The sequence below is a fragment of the Hippoglossus hippoglossus genome, chromosome 11 (genome assembly GCF_009819705.1).
Source record: "Hippoglossus hippoglossus isolate fHipHip1 chromosome 11, fHipHip1.pri, whole genome shotgun sequence".
Classification (NCBI taxonomy): Eukaryota; Metazoa; Chordata; class Actinopteri; order Pleuronectiformes; family Pleuronectidae; genus Hippoglossus; species Hippoglossus hippoglossus.
In genome coordinates, this window is record NC_047161.1 from 9238298 (window position 1) to 9256871 (window position 18574).

General features: G+C 44.2%; 1 protein-coding gene across 3 annotated transcripts in view; it reads left to right on the forward strand.

Moving 5' to 3' along the window:
- The window catches only part of pag1 (phosphoprotein membrane anchor with glycosphingolipid microdomains 1), a 49626-nt gene that overhangs the window by 16070 nt on the left and 14982 nt on the right, over nt 1–18574 (forward strand). The window lies entirely within an intron of this gene.

Consider the following 18574-nt stretch of genomic DNA (forward strand, 5'->3'; position numbering starts at 1 on the left):
TATCAGCCTCTTGGCAACAAGCAAATGGAGAACCAGAGTTCTGTTGTGTCTGTTCATCGTCAAGGTCCCGTCGCCCCGGGTTACAGGGTTGCTAGGGGGATGGATGGACAGACTGGCATCACCAGAGTGCCATGCAGCCGGGCGGGCGGGTGGGCTCTCTGCATTCTGATTCCCTGCTCTTTTTCCTCGCCAGCCTCCTCTTCCTGCTGTACCTGGAGAGGACGGCAGTTTTGTTTTTTGTTTTTTATGGATGTACAGTCACAGATTTCACACTCAGTGTTTACAAGTGTGAACACTTGTAAGTTTACACTCAAAGTAAGTCTCTTCCGTTTTCAAACAGGAACTTCATTTGGACATGCACATATTTAAAGTTTTAACCTTACTTATTTGACTTTGTGTGAAATAAAAGTGCTGCATAAACAGGGTGTGTCCTGTTATTATAAACAGGAAGTGAGCATGCTGTTTCATCTTCCTCTTTCCTCCTCCTCCTCCTCCCGTCTAAAGCTGATGCACCAACACATCAGAATTAGGATCTGACAAATTGTACATTATGACTGGAGTTCCTGTTTGTTTCCAATTATCGACTTTCATGGTTATGAATGCGCGCTCAGATGAGTGAATGCTTTTAATATACAAGACATTTATTAAGACTGTAAAGTGCATAAATAATCATGAGTCTCCATCGGGATTGATTTTGTTTTAAAATATGCTGTGGTTTAAGTGTGTGTGTGTGTGTGTGTGTGTGTGTGTGTGTGTGTGTGTGTGTGTGTGTGTGTGTGTGTGTGTGTGTGTGTGTGTGTGTGTGTGTGTGTGTGTGTGTGTGTGTGTGTGTGTGTGTGTGTGTGTGCAAGCGAAAGAGGAAAGGAGTGGAGGTCCGAGGCGCCAGCAGAGAGGATATGTCTGGCAGCTGTGTCATTTCGCAGAGTAAAGGCTTATGGGAGAATTACAGTGAATGAGCAGGAGGACCCCCCCACACACACACAGCCACACGCACACAACTTTCCCTCCACAATGTGTTTGTGTGTTTAAAACAGCGTGTAGCGTGTGCTCAGCGCTCAGTTGCTGCAGTGACTCCCGGCTGTGGCATTCACAGCAGCTGACACTGCTTTAGTCATTTTCTGCAAATACATGCAATGACATGAAGACACATCGCACTGGCTGAATGCGCGAGTTTTAAAAATACATTTCTTTGGTTAATTCCACGTGACAGCGTGCTTAATGAGTGTTTACCTCACATGAGCCTGACGGACATTGTGCCCTTAAACTGCTCATGACATAACACGTACGTGAGAAATAATAGAAAGAAAATAAATGAAATGTATACACAGGTTTTTATCCTATAATAATATACGACTACTAAGATTTTATTAATGCTATATTACAATATTAATGACTTCTAACCATGTAAACCACACATACACAAACACACCGCTGACACTCTAATGTAGTTCAAAGTCAGTTTGCGTGTTTTCTTTGTGTGATGTGTAATCTTTCATATGCTCTTATATGCAAATACACTTCCAGGTTGTTGTTTTTTTTACATCTGCCAGAGCATCGCTGAGCATCTGAGTGCCAGCGATATGCATTGTCATGTTTACAGCCTATTATTGGGACACGCCGCTTAAGTGCGACATGGTCTGCAGAGCTATAACGAGGCCCGGGGAGGACGTTTGACCTCCGAGCATCAGGAGAGATGTTAACAAGCTTTTTTTTGATTCCCCCGACTGTACTGTCACACAACACACACTCATGCAGATTTGTGTTAGCACACAAGCACATGTCAAATGGAGACATATAACTGGGACGATATAAGAGGCGTTAGAAAACTTTTAACATCCTGCTTCACCACCGCTCCTCAGTCAAAGTCATGGATGTGAAAATGATGCAAATCTATGCAGCGATTCGATGCCCCATCTTTAAATTATATTTATTCTGGCAATTTTGTAAACTGCACTGGTATCAGATCGGCACTTGGTAACGCAAAGGGAAAACTGGTTTTGTAACATCTCTAATAAATATTTGTCATACTTAACCTGATCACCTGCAAACAACAATTCAATTCTCTCTCCCGATATATCTTGTCAGTATCTACGATCAAAACTATCCATAAAAAGGCAAAATTCTTTAAAAACTGTCTATGGTAGTAAAAAAACTGTTTCATTGATTATTTTTCTGTCAGTCATCACTCATTGCCTCAGCTCTTGTTGCTTGTAAGAAACTGGGCTGACTGCAAACTAGACAGATTCATCTCCCCGTCATTTCAGCACCATGAAGCTGTGTTCAAAGACCATGAGCCTGTAGCTGCAGCGTCAGCTGCTCCTCTTCATGGGTCAGTGCACTAATGAACACCATGTGCGCTGCAGGTTTGAGTCCAGGTTATAACATATCACACATCCGGCCTTTAAATGTTGCTCCTTCTAACTTTGCAACCAATAAAACGTACATGTCCCCTCAGAAGTGCAGCTCATTATTGAACCATCATGTGGTTTCATGCATTGATCAGGTATTTGGATGAATACATTCTGTGTTCAGTTAGGATTAAATACTTGTGTGAACACCGGTTTGAGAACATTTTTACATTCTCCCAGAGGCCTTGAGATTCCGGAGTATTCTCTGGGGGCTACGCTGAGTCCGCCAGCGTCTTGTCGTTCTTCAGCAGTCAATTCATGTCTTCTTCTACTTCCCTTTCTCACAGTCTCTTTTCATTTCCTGAAGAAATACTGCAGGATGAGATGTGTGGGGGGGTTGGACTCACAGATGTTTCATATAACTTCCTCTACGTTTATGGTTCTCATGATTTTGTATTTCTATCTAATTTAATGAGCATGCAGAGAAATGTATACCCGTCATAACCAGAGAACTAGAATCAGAGAGTGTTGTGTTATAAATAATCGACTGTGTCTGTTCTCTCCTTTTAATTACTGAAGCAAGGAGGATCGATAGGTAGATACTTTACACACATTAGTCTAGAAAGGTTGTTAGGAAGGATGAATTGAACTGAATGAAGTTTAAGTTTACAGTGCTTCGGTGACATGCAGCGAATGGCATCATGTCTTGTGAACACAATATCTCAAGAACACCTTTGGCCAGAGGTCAGTGTCACTGTTACACTATAAAATATGGTTTTGGACTTGTGAACGCAACATCTCAAGAACGTTTTGAGGGAAATTTTTCAAATTTTGTACAAATGTTCATTTGAAGTCAAAAATGAACTGATTTGATTTTGGTGGTCAAAGGGCAAAGGTCAAGGTCAATGTGACCTCACAAAACCCTTTTTAGCTGCATGAATGCGTTATCTTAAAGAATCGTTGGCACAAACGTTTACTTAGAATCACGGATTAACTGATTAGATTTGGATTGTCAAAGGTCATAGTGGCCTCACAAAATATATTTTTGGCCTCTTCACCATATCTCAAGTCCGTCTTTATGGAATCTCTTCAAATTCTGACCAGTTGTCACTTGGTTCAAAGTTAAACTGCACAGGTTGTTGGAGGCATTCAAGTGCAGAGTGGTAAGTTAGTTGTTCAGGACTTATTTCTCTGAGTCCTAAACTATTTGTTCCATCACATTTTCATGGATTTTAAATTCCTTAGAGTCACTTGTGTTCCAACCTTGAATTCAATCTTCAAAGTTAAGATAGTTGAACTTCTGTTGCTAGAAACTTCAAAGAAGGAGGATGTTTTTGTGGCTCTCATACAGTAGGGTCCAAAACTCTTAGACCACTTTCCCATGAACCCCACTGTATATTTTTTCCCGCACACACGAGGTGTTCTTAAAGAATTGTGTCAGCGGCTGTCACTTGCAGACAAAACACTATACAAGGACTTGAAAGCAGCTGTTGAAGAAAGAATCTCCCTCTTAAAACAATGGGAACAAGTTCAAACGGCCGTGGGCCTGTGATTTGCAGCGGTTGTGGCTGGTTTAGCTCCAGTAACACGGGCCTCAACCAGCTGTTTATTAGAGGCCTGTCAGCAGAACAATAGCTACAGCAGCCACACGCAGAAGGAGGGCTAGCTCTGTAAGCTAAGTGGCAAGGCTAACCCCAGGACGGGGCCAAAACACAGGAAATTAGCTTCTGTTTACTTTCTCCTGTCTAGACTTGTTCCTACTAATTAAGGACGAAGAGCCCCCTCGTGGATTTCTGGACTGTGAAGAATGAACTCTCAAGGTTACTGCTGCGTGTTTCATTGTTAGTGCTACTTTTGAAACGAAGCAGTGTTTGACCCATTTGTGGCCCCCAGCACTGAGCTGTTGGCGTTTGCCTCACAATAATCCCTCAGTGACCCAGAAAGTCATTTGTAGAGCAGGTGGTTATGTGGGACATAGGTCTAATAACAAAACAATAGCGGCATATGGCTGAGAAAGTGTTAAAGACAGCAGGGGTTAGGCATCACAGAGTACATTATTGAAAGCACCACCACCACCACCACGCCACATTAATACCTGATCATTGCACCAGCCGTGAAGTGTGAGCTTAATGTGCGAGAAGTGTGTGTGCTTATCAAAAGCTGCTAAAGTGCATCTGTTACACACACACACAGAATCATAGACATTAAGGGGGGTTTTAACAGAAGAAGGGGTGATGTCACTCCATTCATTGAAGTGTTCCTTGTGTATGTGTGTATTTGTGAGGAAATCGTAGCACCACAGCTTTATAGCCCTTTTACACCAAAATTAGTGGGATTACGTCTTTTGTTTTGTTTTTGGCCAAAAAAGGAGATTGACTCCTTTCCAATTGCGAGTAGAGGAGATTACCTTTCGTACACAAAAGTTCATTTATGTGCCAACGCCCGGAGGTTCAATATGTGTCATAACGCTGCCCAAGAACAGGTGCAACGTCAGCGTCTAGATTGCCAAAACCCTAGAAGAAGAAGAATTTAGAGAGTTTCACGTATGTTTTTAGGTTGAGCCCCAACGCTGTGACATTTTACCCATAATTCTTCATGATTTTGCACAAAGTGTGTTTTGTATAAAACCGAGGGCTGAGGGTGACATGTTTCTCAGCATTTTTGTAGGACAGTGAGGATACAGGGGGTAAACCAAGAGGACAATCCCAACCAACAGCACTGTCCTCTGGGACATCTTTTTCCAGATGAAGCCCTTGTCTCACGGCCTCTGATGAAGCACTCTGAAAGTGTGTGCACGTGTGTGTGTGTGTGGGGGTGGGGGGGGCGGGCCTGTTTACATTCCACTGATTCCTCATGGGAATCCTGCTCTCTGTCCTCTGCTCCCTCGCTTATTTGCTGGTGAAGGTGTTTGTGTTTTGGGGATATTTTTAGACTTTTCTGGGACACGATTTGTAACTGTCTGTGGACCAGCACTTACTCCTGGTCAAATTTGACTCCTTCACAAACACACACATTTTGACGGACTCTTTAACCCCAGATGGTCTTCTGGTGGAAGTTTTGTGCTATAAATGTTTTCTGTGTGACATCCGATGCTCCAGCAGCTCAGTGATGTGTGATCTGAGCTGATTCATTGAAATCCCTCTCCTGCAGTGATGCTGTGGTCATCCTGCTCCCTGACTGTGCAGCTGCTCCCTGCAGAGCCTCTCATCCAACCCGGTCCTCCAATCACAGTTTCTAGGAAACTCTTATTCAACACAATTTGTCATTGGCTACCGTGCTAAGATGGCAACTGTCATTTTTGTTCTTAAGCAGCTTAAAGGGTAAAATCTGCAATCTCCTCTCTGGCTCCGTTCACACTGTTAATTCCTCCTCAAGAGATGATTTCATGCTCCTTGCTGTGTCAGCTTCCGATGAGCTAGTTGCCTTTTCTATTTCCCTCTTAATCCTCAGACGCAACAATCACACAGTCTGGATTTGTGCTCGTTTTATCACAGTATTAATGCTTTGTTGGATTATACATGGAGGAGAAAGACCCAGAGCGACAGCTGATAGAGAAGATGCCAGATTACAAATTACACATTACAAAGATCAAGAGGGCGTTCAGCTCATTCACTGTCTATCAGAGCCCGGTCCATTTATCGATTGGCCGATAAGAAAATAGTCGATATAGGCCTTTCACAGACATATTGGTTATAGACGTATGTATTTGCAGATATGAAAAAACTTTTATTTTACAGAATAAACCATGCAGAAAAGATGTGCATTCATTCAAAGATTTCAATTCGTTTTAATTTTATGTGAAAAATCTTGTATATTATTATAGTTTTACATTTCCCCCGGGTGATAGCAACAGGAAAAAAATCACCATCAGCGGCACTTGAGGGGTCAGAGCGGCGAGGAGTGTGTGTGTGTGTGAGTTAAGTGTCCAGGGCTTTGCTAATGGTCTAATATGAGTCTGAGGTCAGGAGAATTGAGAGGTAATTTACAAATGCTGCAATGTAATGGCTCTTGGTATGGAGGGGCACTTGTCACGAGTGTGTGTTGGGTTGGTTTTAGACGTGTGTGTGTGTAGTTGTGCACAGTTGTGAGTGAGTCTGAACAGAACAACACACACACACGTTTTATGGTCTGTTCTGTGTAGGAAGTGGATGTAACATACTTTACTGTGCTAAATGGGTTAAACAACATGATGGCCAGCTAGGTTTTCTTATCCAGGTACATATTTTCCTTTTATATATAATTTCTGGAAACCGTTGCCAGTTCTTGAGAAATATACTCAACTGTCTGACTGAGCAATCAGCAGCAGAGGATTTGATGCAGTCTTCCCATCAATCATTCCTCCAGCTAACACAAAATAATGCAGAGTCAAAGGGTTGGTGCAGCAGCTTCAGCTTCATCCTGCTCAGCTGCATATGTCAAGTTTCATTAGCTGATACCAGGCTTCACCTCAGCCCAAACGCCGATGGTAGATGTGGGTCTGATGCATTAAGCTGAAATTATACGTGTGTCATCAAAATAGCTCCAAGAGTCTGCGTGAGTAAATTTTAGTATCAGCTCATGCAAGTGAGGGTCACGTGTATGAACAGGCGCACCGAGAATCAGAGCCCCTGCAGTTCCTGTGCACGATGTTTGAGGACATCCGGCCTTTTGGACACCGAAGACACTTTTCTTTAAATGGTCACCCATCTCATTTACTCATTATTTTTGCCTCACACTGTTTCCCCCCCCCCCCCTCTCACTCCCTCTGTATCAGTCTGTGAGTAATTCCAGCGAGTGTCACCCCTGCCTGCCTCGCTGCCATCCGCACATCTCGCCACATTACCCACCCACTGTGTCAGAATGGGTTTGCCTCTGGCCACCGCGGCTTCCCTGAAAGTGTCGGCTTGAAGGTGTCTCGGTGGCGTTCCTTCCTCTCAGACGGCTGCTGCCTGCACACCGGGGGCTTTAATGTATTCTCCCACTCCTCCTCACTCCTTCCATCCCTCTCTCTGTCACGCTGGTGTCTGTCGCCTGCTAATTGGTTCATCTCTATTCAGATGAATCTGTGAGTGCGTGTGTGTCCATTTCTCGCTGCATTTATGTGTCTAAATCCCAGAGTGTGCCTGTGTGTGTGTTTAAACACTCGTATACGTGTGTGTGTGTGTGTGAGTGACAGCAGGTTTTCCGGCACCAGCAGGCGTTCTAGTCGCTGCTCTGATGCACATTCAGTTGGTCCATTTGGTTTCCAGCTCTCCCTGGGGACACGCTGAGCACCCCCCCGCTCCCCATTAACTGATTTGAGAATGGCTGTGGCTGCCGCTTTGTAAATAAATATTCTGCCGTGTTATACATTTATTATACATGATTTATCCCTCTGGTTTATGTAGCTGTTGAATATATAGTTAATGTAGCTTAAATGGATACTTAACTCACTTTCTTTCAAAGAGTTAGACGAGGGGGTTGATTAGGGTTGGGTGATCAAACAATATCAATAATTATTGTTGTCTAATTTTAATCAACAGCAAAATAACAAAATTCCAATATATATGTTTATTGATATAATTATCTCATGCATTGTGCAAACTCAACTGATCTACGTCAGATGTGTTTTCTATCAAGTGTTTGTCATTCTCAGAGTTTTAAACCACAACCTGCACTTAGAAGCAAAAACTATTCTTTAATATTATTATTTATTAATACCACAATCATGTCCAGTGGCGGAGAAATAGTTCTTGAGTGAAGCCTAGGCGTCTTGATCACCACCTGGTGGCTGGCTGCAGTATGAGCCCTGCCTCCTCCATGTTAGTAGATGGGACTCAGACCAAACTAAAAAACCAAAGTACACGCCTAACAAATTTTTCTCAAAGAAGGAATCTGACGTTTACGTTAGTTCTTAACGTATGTTCAAGTGTTGATTTTCAGGTAAGTTTGGTTTTAATTAGTTATTTGATGCTATAAAAACGCAGTGAATTGTCTTTATTGACAGCTGACACTGACTTAAGATTGGTTGAGTGCGTGTATCGATGGGACCTCGATGAGGATCGCTACACAGACTCTGGCTCCAAAGTCACAAGGTGGCAACGTTCATTTCCAGGATATTTTGGCTTGGACACGTCGTCCATCTTTATATACAGCCTATGGCCTGTCTGCAGATTTTGTTGCCTTTGGACATGCAGAGCGAGACTAACAGTTCCCCCCTTGTTTCCCGTCTTTACGCTAAGCGAAGCTAAACAACTGCTGGCTGTAGCTTCAAATTTACTGTACAGATGGGAAAGTGGTATTGAGCATCTCATCTAACTCTTTGCCAGGAAGCTATTAAGTGTATTTCCCAAACTCTTCCTGTAAAGCAGGAATGAAAATAAAGAATATTACATGCATCTTCTCAGCTGGTTTTGATTCCTCCTCTCTGACCTGGAGTGCCTTTTTTTTTTAGTTACCGCCAAGAAATATGGATTAAGCTTCAGCTTGTGAAATGAGGAATCAAATGGAATTTAAAAAAAGGTGGAGGCAGGCGCTGTATCAGTCTTGTGAAATCACCCGCAGTTACTCAGGCGTGCGCCGGACGGGTTTGAACAGACATCTCAAGAGTGCTTTCTGAAGGTTGCCATGTCTTGCAGCAGCCTCCCCCCTCTCCCCTTCCTTGCTCGTATGGAGGTTGCCATGTATGTTTGGCTGTTACTCTGCCCCCCCCCCTACCCCAACAGACACCATGGCCATCCACCCCAACCCCCCAGCCACTAGCTGTTACTGATTCTAGATGTGCCCTTTGAGTTCCTGCAGGCTTCCATATTTTACCATATATTTATGGGGCAGCAGACGTGTTGAATATGCTATGGTCTGGAGAGGGATGAGGCTCCGCGGGGGAGGACTGAGGTGAGGGATGGAGACAGAGACGAATGAAGGAGGGACAAGAACAGGGAGGGAAATAATAGGAAAGACAAAAGCAACAAGGGGTGTGTGTGTGTGTGTGTGTGTGTGTGTGTGTGTGTGTGTGTGTGTGTGTGTGTGTGTGTGTGTGTGTGTGTGTGTGTGTGTGTGTGTGTGTGTGTGTGTGTGTGTGTGTGTGTGTGTGTGTGTGTGTGTGTGTGATATTAAACCCAGCCAGTAGAAGTATGTCTGCAAAATGCCTCACACTGAAAGGTCAGAAGCCGCGTCAGCCTCCCTCCACTCCTTCACTTTTTCGTTCCTCACTCTCGTTTATCCTCCGTCTAACCTCTCTTCAATTATGCACACACTCATGCACACGTCACCCAGTAGCAAACCAGACTTGTGTTTCCTCTTCGGCTTCAGTCACATTGTGTCACAGTCCAAACGTTATCGAGGGCTTTTGGGGTGCGACCCCCTGCCACTCGCTCCGTCTGGGTTGTCTAATAAACCCACCCCTGCTGTGGTTAGAGGCTTGTAAAGACAGATCACATTTCCATTTCAGTTGCTCATCACACAGATGCACACACACACACACACACACACACACACACACACACACACACACACACACACACACACACACCTCTATTATCCCCCTCTATAGCCCTGTGGCTTTTGTCCATGAGGCTGTTGTCAAAGAAGGAGATAAATGAAGTGCTGCATGGCAATTTTCAGAGCAACAGCTCAGGGGTGGGTCTTCCAGAGCTTTGGAGGAGGAAAGACTTATATTGGTTCATATTAACGGATCTCTGATAGAGATGCTTTGTTTTTACGTCGTCCACGTGTCGCCACATTTGGTATATTTGCCGGAGCAAAGATCATGCATATCCAGGCATCAGTTGCATGTCATTAAGGGATTTTAGAATGAATTACCTCAATAGATTTCTCTCTCTCTCTCTCTCTCTCTCTCTCACACACACACACACACACACACACACACACACACACACACACACACACACACACACACACACACACACACACACACACACACACACTTCATCCTTCATCCTTTTCCATCCACCCCAATAATCCCTTTATCTTGGTGGCTATTCACCACATAAAGGCCAATGCCACTGAATAATGATGTGGTCGTATCTACTCCTCATTCACTTTCCTTCTAATCTTCATCTCAAGGTGACGATGACAGAGAAGTTTCATGCAGACGCTCGGTGTTATAAATCTAATCAGAGGTGTGTGTGTGGGGGGGGGAATCTGTTCGTAGGAGTTCAGATAATAATTTAATTTACTTTCTAAAGACGAGCTTAGTTTCAATTAAGCCAGAGATCAGGAGTCAGAATGACACACTCACACAAGCCCCATCCACCCTCTTCCTCCTCAAATTCCCATAGTTCAACAGTTCGACGCCGCCCTCCGTCCCTTCATTAGTATTCGCCAAGAAGGTCACTTAGACTGTGAGTGACAATCCCTCAAATCATTACAACAAACCATCGCTCTGTTTTTTTCACGCTCCACGCTCCCATTTACATATATGAATGACACGCCTGGCTGGTTTGTTTAATCGCTGTAAATTGCTCTGGTGCACAAACACTGAAGTCGCTTTTGTTTTAGCGGTCTCATTATTAGCCGAGCGGCAGCGACCGTCGCAAAGCCAATCAGTTCGAGACAATGTCGGGTCGCGTGTTGAAGCAAGGGGCATAAAAGTGCTTTGTCAGGAGAGTGAGAAAGAAAAAAGGAGGTGTTTGTCTATTTTTTCTCAGTTCTTTAAACTTCAATTGAACTTGTTAGCTAAGCAAAAACCACAGGCAGCTGTTAACAAGGTGTCTGCATTTCATATTCAGAGGGCAGTCGTAGCAGCAGCTCGGATTACTGGCAGTTGCTGAAAGTTATGTTCAACCAATCTATCTTATTGCAGTCGCAAGGTTTCCAAGTGCAATTGTAGTTTTAGAAGTTTTGGTTTATAAGTTGTATCGGTAAGCATGTTCAAGAATTATACTTTAAAAATGATCAGTAATCTTTACATTTTCATTAATAGCCAAGTACTCATACCACAAAATACCACTTGTTTATTATATCGGAAATAACAATATTCGCCACATGACTTTATGTAGCCCGGCCACTGTGGGTAAAGTTCTTAACATTTAGCTCCACTTCCCCTTTTGCTGAGCAGAGGGCGTGTGCAGTCGAGCTGAAATAGAAATAGATTCATCATGTGTGAAAAGGAGGGAAGGAGAGAAGAGGAACTGAAATCGAAAAGGGTTCAATTGTTAGAGGGTGAGACACACACACACACTCACAGAGTCAAGTCAGATGATTTAAATGCAAAGTAATGGCCTCAGGCATTTGTTGGAAAAGACAATAACAGGGTGGATGAACTGGGAGAAAGTAAAAAAAAGGTGCAAAAACATGATTTGGAGACATAATGACACAATTATGAGCTTATTTGTTTTGAAAGTGAGGTTCCGATCTTGTTTTCGTCCCAAAATTACATTCTGTAAGCAAAAAGCCAGAGGGGGAGTTACAGCTTTGTGTTCATTCAGTTTAAACACAGACGTTTCTGGTTGTGCTGCGTTGAAGAGAAACATCTGAAGACGTCCTGGGCAGCAGTGTCCTCGTAAAACCACGAGAGGAAGACAGGAAATGTATCTTTCCCATGGGGCTCTGCAACATTAACTACAGGCAGATTTTTTACAGATGCACACATGTTTACACAGTCACACACACACACACACACACACACACACACACACACACACACACACACACACACACACACACACACACACACACACACACACACACACACAGAGCCTCTGTGGAGCATATAATGGCTCTGTCCCGGACGGGATACTTATGGAGAGGGGAGGCTCTGTCATTTATGGTGAAGCCAGAAGACACATGTTGCTGTTTCTGTGGCTCTTCGGCTGGTTGAGATTCAAGAGAGAAGAGAAAGTTGAATTCTTTCCTCCGTTCAACCACAGGTTCGTCCTGTAGTCCTGTAAATTGCAGAGAAACGTGGTTGTGAAATTTCTGGACATTTTTGGGTTGGACGTCTGAAAATATACATGCAGTGAAAAGGAACAACAGATAAATAACACGTATTTTCTTCTATTTTGTTTTTATGAAAGATATGATTTTTGGTTGCATGGCTGTCATTTCTCTTTCGATGGTTCAGGAAGAGAAGATGCTTCATATTTCGTTTTAATGTCCCCAGTGGGAGTTTGATACAGAAGCTGCTTCTACTGAGTCCTTCATATGGATGAAAATGTAACACAGATGTGTAATATGAGTGAGGGCAGGTTAGAACACAGGGAGCCTTGCTGAATTATGCAGTCTCAACTTCCCCATTTAGGGACGATGGATCAATTTCTCATGCTAAAACCATTAACCCCTCGGATGGGCAGTGTTGCCACGGCAACACGAATTATGTCCCTTCTTCAGGAGCACCTGTTTTCATGGTCGAGGAAATAACCGGACACGGGCGCACATGCAGAGATGGTGATTAGTTATAGAGACGTGCGTGGACTGATCAGCGCGCGCGCGCACACACACACACACACACACACAGACTCTCACCCTCCCCCCCCCCCCCTCTCTCTCTACATGTGTGACCTGACACATGTAGGTTTATTTTTGCATTAATGTGTTTAAATCAAGAGATATGACTGTCTCTGTGTGTTCCTAATCACACAGTCTCAGTAAGGGCAGGGTCCCGTTTGCACTGCAGTGTGTGGGGAGTTGTATTTCATTCTCCCTCCAGAGGGAATGTTGTGTGTGCAAAGATGGATGTGTCACTGTGTGTGTGTGTGTGTGTGTGTGTGTGTGTGTGTGTGTGTGTGTGTGTGTGTGTGTGTGTGTGTGTGTGTGTGTGTGTGTGTGTGTGTGTGTGTGTGTGTGTGTGCGCTCAGTGCTTTTCTTTTCTTTCCGTATTTCCTTTACTGCTTCTTTTTCTCTGTACTCATCCTTCTAGTTGTCCTTCTCCCTCTTTCTTGTTGCTTTCCTCTTTTTTTATTTTCCATTTTCTCTGCTCCTGGCAGCGGTCCCCTATCTGTCTTCACCCCTCCCCCATTCCTCCCACCCCCCCACCATCCAAATGGCCCTCGGGTCAGGACACAAGATGGTCAGTGGTGTGTGTGTGTGTGTGTGTGTGTGTGTGTGTGTTATGTGAAGCGTCCATGTTCATTGTCTTTGTGTTGACCGTTTTGTTTGTCACAGATGAGCAATAATGATGGAGACCAAACCAGTTCTTAAAAAAAAAAAGCATTAAAAGATGTTATACAGAAATAACCAATCAGCTACGACAATGAAATATTCATTTATTTTTAATGTTTTATTAAACAAATGACTGATATTACACTTTGGACCCCACTGCACAATACAACAACCACTGTAGATCCCCACATCCGGGCAGCTGTGGCTCAGGAGTTAAAGTGGGTCGTCAACTTAACAGAATGTCGTCAGTTTGATCCCCATATCCTCTGGTCTGCATGCTTGAAAAGAGATGCATAACAGAGCGCTGTATAAATGTGTGTGTGTGTGAATGTGACATGTAGCGTAAAATGCTTTGAGTCGTGAAGATTCAAGCTCTATATAAACAAAGTCCATTTACTGTCAATGATTCATGCTCAGTTTGGTACAAAGTGTGTATTCCTGCCAAAATAACATCAATACAGGGACCCTGCACAGTGCTGTGTTGTTGTTATGGAGACAAAGGTCTTTGGGTCGTGCACATCCTTGCAGAACCACCGAGTGTGGTACTGGAAAGTGTGTGTGTCTGTGCAGGTCACTGAATGTGCAGTCTTTTGCAGCCTAGTAAAAATAAATCACATAAAACTATTTCAAGTTGCACTTTTGCATACAATGCATTTTCGTAGCCCAAACAATCGCACAAAAAGGGTGTCTCTGCGAATGAAGCAGAAATTCTCGTTGTCTGGAATAAACTCCAGTCATCACTTTCTTCTCCCCCTACTCCTTTTATAATTTTAGAAACGCTACTTTGAGCCTCCTGCAGTTCTCCAAACAACACGAGCAAGACTTCTGAAAGAAAAGTTGAGGCTTCTCCCCCTCCCCCTAAAAAACTGGATTATTTATTATTGTGGAAATGCCTCTGGCTCTGTGATGAGAAGCTTCCCGGGGCTCATTTCTCAGCAGCCATCCAGCTGTAAACCCTCCCTCCGCCTGCGTGCAGTGCACCCGGAGGACCCTGCCGAGGGAGATGTCAGAACGCCACACAGGCATCTGCAGAAGCTGGAGCGCAGCTTTACCCGTGGATGTTAATTCTCTGTTTTTTTTTTCTCCCCCACTGTCTTTCACTGCTGTCCAACAGCTTGTCCAACAGACGAAACACACACACACACACACACACACACACACACACACACACACACACACACACACACACACACACACACACACACACACACAGCTCTGCCTGGCTTGCACGCTTCATTGCAGTGTCAGGTAGGGTCTCCGCCTGTAGAGCAGAAGGGCTCACACTGGATTCCTTGCCTCTTTGGCTCCGGTTTCTTGCTTGGTAGATTGTGCCTGAGTGAGGCTTGTGGTTAGTATTGGCCCTATATGTGTGTGTGTGTGTGTGTGTACAGCTGGGTGAGGGCAGAATTTGGATTTCTTCCTTTAACTCCCAAAAACACATTCCTCTCCAAATGGATTTTCCAGTCTGTTATGTTCTGTGGCATGAATCAGAAGACAGCCACACCGATTGTCTCTCCCTCCAAGGCTTCTGTTTTCTCTCATCAAAGTCTGAATGTGCCGCGAGATAGAGGATGACAGCACAGTTGTAGTCCTTGGCTCGCTGTGTTGTATCACATGGCTGCGTGGTGGTGGCCCGCGAGGACTTTTCCGCAGTGGAAAATCTCCAAGCTTTTATATGTGGTATTTAGGAATGAAGGGTGTCTTCTCAGGGAAAAAATATAGATGTTTTTGCTCCACGCATATTTTCTACTCGGCATGGAAGTATGTCAGAAATGTGATCCGGAGCTGGATCTGTGTTTGTACTTCCAAGGTTCCTCATACCATTCGATTAAATGAAGCCAAGATATACAAACGCCGCCCTCTGAATTTGGAGCCGGAGTGTGTGCAGTAGCGACCGCTTTCAATGGTGACGTTTCACCCCGTTTCTACAGCGTCAAGTTATTAAAAGCAAAATTAATGGAATAATGAGCACTTGAACACAGATCAGTGTGTTAAGAACCACCGAAAATGAGATGAAACATCTCTGAGAAAAAATGATTTGATGTGTACTTTGACTTTATACTTTGGAACATGTCCCATCCACTAACATGGAGGAGGCGGGATTTAGATGGCAATCAAGACGCTTTAGTTTCACTTATGCCGGGGTTTCATGGCGGTGCAACATGGCCGGCTCAGTGGAAGAGGGCTACCTTTGTGGATATGATAGGAAAACATGACTCTTATTGTCAGGCGATTATACATTAATATTATTTTCCATTTAAAAAAAAAAAAAAAAAAAAAAAAAGAAGTCCAGCTTGTTGTTTCCAAAGCTTTCGCCCAACACTCTTCCTCAGAGGGTGGATTCGCACAGTTGTCAGCACAGAGCGTATCTGAACAGAGACAGATGCAGCCACCCACCCATACACAGGCACTTATTATCCTGTGATGAAATTAACATATGATAACGATTTGATAACAACTGAACCGTCTCCATGACAGCTGAGTTACACGATCACCTGAGGGAAAACCGCAGGATGTGGTTGAAAGCTTTGGAAAAACCAGCTACATTTAATGAATATTGAAATTCAGCAGCTGACCCTGAACAGTTTGACGTCGTCATCTTCATTATCATCCCGTTAACAGTCCTCTGCACGTTTGCATTCAAAAAATTTTGTTCCTCTTTTATTACATTGTTTCTCCCTCTTCCACCATTAAATAGCGCTGGTGGCTAGAAGGGAACGTTGCCATGGCGACACGGTGCTGTGGCAGCCGGTAATTATTCTGATTTAGGTGCCAGTGGAGACACACACGAGCTGGCACACCGTGGCAGATAGTGACACCTGGACACGAACCACTCAGACGAAACCAGATGAGGAATTTTTCGAGGCGTTAGTCATGGAGAAAAAACCAAACAGTGTGTCGACCACAAAGGACAAACTTACCTGTGAGGGCTCAGGATGAAAACACACAGAAGTGTGTGTGTTCACCTTTATGGTGTAACAGCAGTGATTCAGAGGTGTGGCAGTAAGAGTCACATGGTTACAGACTGAAACAACTTGTGTGACCATGACACTGAACAGTCTGATGAATACAGGAGACATCTTATGTTGTATATGATACATGGGTGATGTCACCTGGTTGTTATCCTCTCAGTTACACGGTCAATAAAATGGTGTGTGTGTGTGTGTGTGTGTGTGTGTGTGTGTGTGTGTGTGTGTGTGTGTGTGTGTGTGTGTGTGTGTGTGTGTGTGTGTGTGTGTGTGTGTGTGTGTGTGTGTGTGTGTGTGTGTGTTCTTATATCTTTGTGACTTCCCCTTTAAGCGTAGACCTAACGGAGAAAGGACATTTTTGCACCACAATTTAGCAACACGGAAAAGTCATGTTTTTAAAGTGGAGCTTTCCCAGGATTGCCAACCCTAGCTTTAAGACTGGCTTTTATTGGTATAGGTTTAGAATTAGGATAAGGGGTTGCATTAGGTATTTAGTTGTGATGGTTAAGGTAGAAATACAAGAATGTTTGCTCATGTTGTTACCGCTTTTGGAGCTTTTAATGGAAGTCAATGCAAAGTGCTTGTGTGTGTGTGTGTGTGTGTGTGTGTGTGTGTGTGTGTGTGTGTGTGTGTGTGTGTGTGTGTGTGTGTGTGTGTGTGTGTGTGTGTGTGTGTGTGTGTGTGTGTGTGTGTGTGTGTGTGTGTGTGTGTGTGTGAGGTTGCAGGCTGCCTGTTATCCAGTATGTTCTTGATATTAGAGTAACAAAACACTATCAAACACACAACTCTCTCACATGAGCACAGCTCCCACTTTAGGGCGTACACACACCTGTAGTACCTATGTACACACACACACACACACACACACACAGAACACCACCACCGACATTTAATATTCAGCTCGGTGCTGTTTATTTCCACTAAGCAGTAATCCTCCCCCCTCTCGTTTTTTATTATCTGCTCCCTTCCAGACGAGGCCGACCTGACTAATCATCCACGGTGTCAAGGTACGCTTGTGTTTGCCTCTTGCCATCCAAGCGGCCTGAGCCCTGGTGTACTTTTCAAACACAACCAGCGTTTCCAACAAAAACAGGAATCCCTCCGCAGCCCTTTGCAGGGAGCGGTTAAATTTGGCTTGTGCAGCTTCGCCTCAAAAATTCGTCGCTGCTCGAAGACGTTTCCCCTCAACTCCCACTTTCCCCAGTCTCATTAGCATAGGCGAGCAGAGAGAGACACCACTGGCACAAAATACACAAACTCTGTACACTCACACACACACGTATTAGTCCAGACAGTTTGGCTCATGCACGTAGACCAGGAGAAAACAGACAGGGGAAGATGGATTGTCATGTTTTTGTCAGCGATCACTGTGAGGTCGGCTGTAACTGTCTCCTCTGCCGATTGAAAGGAGCAGGACGTGAAGATAGATGGTCATAAATGTTCCTCTCTTCAGTGCTCACTGTCAGTCACCTGGTACGCCACCTTTCCTGTCCGATCCCCTTTTTCTTTCTTTCTCCCCATCCCTCTTTTCTACACACACACATACACACACATGGTGGGATGCAAACCAACCACTCCACCTTTATTTGTTTTTGGGGGGGGGCTCAGAGAAGCACACAGACTCGTCTCCGCCCGCCGTGACTCACCACAAAGCCTCATAGATCAGCCGTCATAACATCGGCGGTTCCATCAGTGCGGTGAAACACAACTCTGGCTGTTAGCAGGGGGGGACGTGATGAGGTTGCTGAGGCCAGGTGCCGGTGGTGGTGGTGGTGGTGGCTCTGGTTTGGTGTGAGGTTCAGTTCCACTGCACCAGATTGAGGCAGAGCTCTGTCTGCAGTGCAGTCTGACGCTGCTCTATGCTGCCACCTGCTGGCCACGTGTGCTCACAGGATGCAGTTGAGCTGCTGGCAAATGATGCACAGATTTGATGTTAAAGGATGGAATCTTTCTTTATAATGAGTATTGCCTCTTAAGCCAAAGCCCAATACAGCTAATATTTATTTTGCACAGGTTCCATTCAATGAAAAGTTGTTTTGTATGAATAACTGATGTATAGGTTTTATTGGTGTCAGGCTGAAATGATCATGTTGTACATATTTTATCTTATTGTAAGGTAATGTGGTTTAATTAATGTGTTTAAAAGATGTTTAAGCTGCTCCCAAAGGTTCCTTTTTG